Raw genomic sequence first — 2,769 nt, forward strand, 5'->3', positions numbered from 1 at the left:
AATGCCGACTCAAGTACAAGAAGACTGGCTCTTCTTACTGTCTATGATTTGAACCTTTCCTGTGAGACCGGTTTAAATTCCGATGCTGCACTTCAGGTTTACTGTATCCCTCTGAAATTTATATTGACGATGAAACACAGATATTGCATCGGAATTAAATACAAAATTCACAATGCCGACTTAAGTCCTAAAAGTCTGAGTCTTCTTACTGTCTATGTTTTGAACCATTCCTGTGACACTAGTTATAGATTCCGATGCTTTACTTCAGGTATACTGTATCCCTCTGACCTTCTTATTGACGATGAAACACAGAAATTGCATCGGAATTAAATACAAAAGGAACAATGCCGACTTAAGTACAAGAAAACTGACTATTCTTACTGTCTATGTTTTTAACCATTCCTGTGACACTAGTTATAGATTCCGATGCTTCACTTCAGGTTCACTGTATCCCTCTGACCGTCGTACCGACGATGAAACACAGAAATTGCATCGGAATTAAATACAAAAGCCACAAGGCCGACTCAAGTACAAGAAGACTGGCTATACTTCCTGTCTATGATTTGAACCATTCCTGTGACACTAGTTATAGATTCCGATGCTTCAATTCAGGTTTACTGTATCCCTCTGACCGTCGTACTGACAATGAAACACAGAAATTTTATCGGAATTAAATACAAAAAGCACAATGCCGACTTAAGTACAAGAAGACTGACCCTTCTTACTGTCTATGTTTTGAACCATTCCTGTGACACTAGTTATACATTCCGATACTTCACTTCAGGTTTACTGTATCCCTCTGACCTTCGTATTGACGATGAAACACAGAAATTGCATCGGAATTGAATACAAAAGGCACAACGCCGACTTAAGTACAAAAAGACAACTCTTCATACTGTCTATGTTTTGAACCATTCCTGTGGCACTAGCTATAGATTCCGATGCTTCACTTCAGGTTTACTGTATCCCTCTGACCTTCTTATAGACGATGAAACACAGAAATTGCATTGGAATTAAATACAAAAGGCACAATGCCGACTTAAGTACAAGAAAACTGACTCTTCTTACTGTCTATGTTTTGAACCATTCCTGTGACACTAGTTATAGATTCCGATGCTTCACTTCAGGTTTACTGTATCCCTCTGACCTCCTTATTGACGATGAATCACAGAAATTGCACCGGAATTTTATACAAAAGGCACAATGCCGACTTAAGTACAAGAAGACTCACTCTTCTTACTGTCTATGTTTTGAACTATTCCTGTGACACTGGATATAGATTCCGATGCTTCACTTCAGGTTTACTGTATCCCTTTGACCTTCTTATTGACGATGAAACTCAGAAATTGCATCTTAATTAAATACAAAATGCGCAATGCCGACTTATGTACAAGAAGAGTGACTCTTCTAACTGTCTATGATTGGAACCTTTCCTGTGCCACTATTTATAGATTCCGATGCTTCACTTCAGGTTTACTGTATCCCTCTGACCTTCATATTGACGAAGAAACACAGATATTGCATCGGAATTAAATGCAAAAGGGACAATGCCGACTTAAGTACAAGAAGACTGATACTTCTCACTGTCTATGCTTTGAACCATTCCTGTGACACTAGTTATAGATTCTGATGCTTCACTTCAGGTTTACTGTATCCCTGTGACCTTCGTAATGACGATGAAACACAGAAATTGCATGGGAATTAAACACAAACTTCACAATGCCGACTCAAGTACAAAGAGACTGACTCTTCTTACTGTCTATGTTTTGAACCATTCCTGTGACACTAGTTATAGATTCCGATGCTTTACTTCAGGTATACTGTATCCCTCTGACCTTCTTATTGACGATGAAACACAGAAATTGCATCGGAATTAAATACAAAAGAAACAATGCCGACTTAAGTACAAGAAAACTGACTCTTCTTACTGTCTATGTTTTGAACCATTCCTGTGACACTAGTTATTGATTCTGATGCTTCACTTCAGGTTTATGGTATCCCTCTGACCGTCGTACTGACGATGAATCACAGAAATTGCATCGGAATTAAATACAAAAGGCACAACGCCGACTTAAGTACAAAAAGACTGACTCTTCTTACTGTCTATGTTTTGAACCATTCCTGCGACACTAGTTATAGATTCCGATGTTTCACTTCAGGTTTACTGTATTCCTCTGACCTCCTTATTGACGATGAAACACAGACATTGCATCGGAATTATATACAAAAGTCACAATGACGACTTAAGTACAAGAAGACTGACTCTTCTTACTGTCTATGTTTTGAACCATTCCTGTGACACTAGATATAGATTCCAATGCTTCACTTCAGGTTTACTGTATCTCTTTGACCATCTTATTGACGATGAAACACGCAAATTGCATCTTAATTAAATACAAAAGGCGCAATGCCGACTTATGTACAAGATGAGTGACTCTTTTAACTGTATATGATTTGAACCACTCCTGTGACACTAGTTATAGATTCCGATGCTTCACTTCAGGTTTACTGTATCCCTCTGACCTTTTTATGACCGTCGTTCTGACAATGAAACACAGAAATTGCATCGGAATTAAATACAAAAGGCACAATGCCGACTTATGTACAAGAAAACTGACTCTTCTTACTGTCTATGTTTTGAACCATTCCTGTGACACTAGTTATAGATTCCGATGCTTCACTTCAGGTTTACTGTATCCCTCTGACCTCCTTATTGACGATGAAACACAGAAATTGCATCGGAATTTTATACAAAAGGCACAATGCCGA

The sequence above is a fragment of the Schistocerca serialis genome, chromosome 2 (assembly GCF_023864345.2).
Source record: "Schistocerca serialis cubense isolate TAMUIC-IGC-003099 chromosome 2, iqSchSeri2.2, whole genome shotgun sequence".
NCBI lineage: Eukaryota > Metazoa > Arthropoda > Insecta > Orthoptera > Acrididae > Schistocerca > Schistocerca serialis.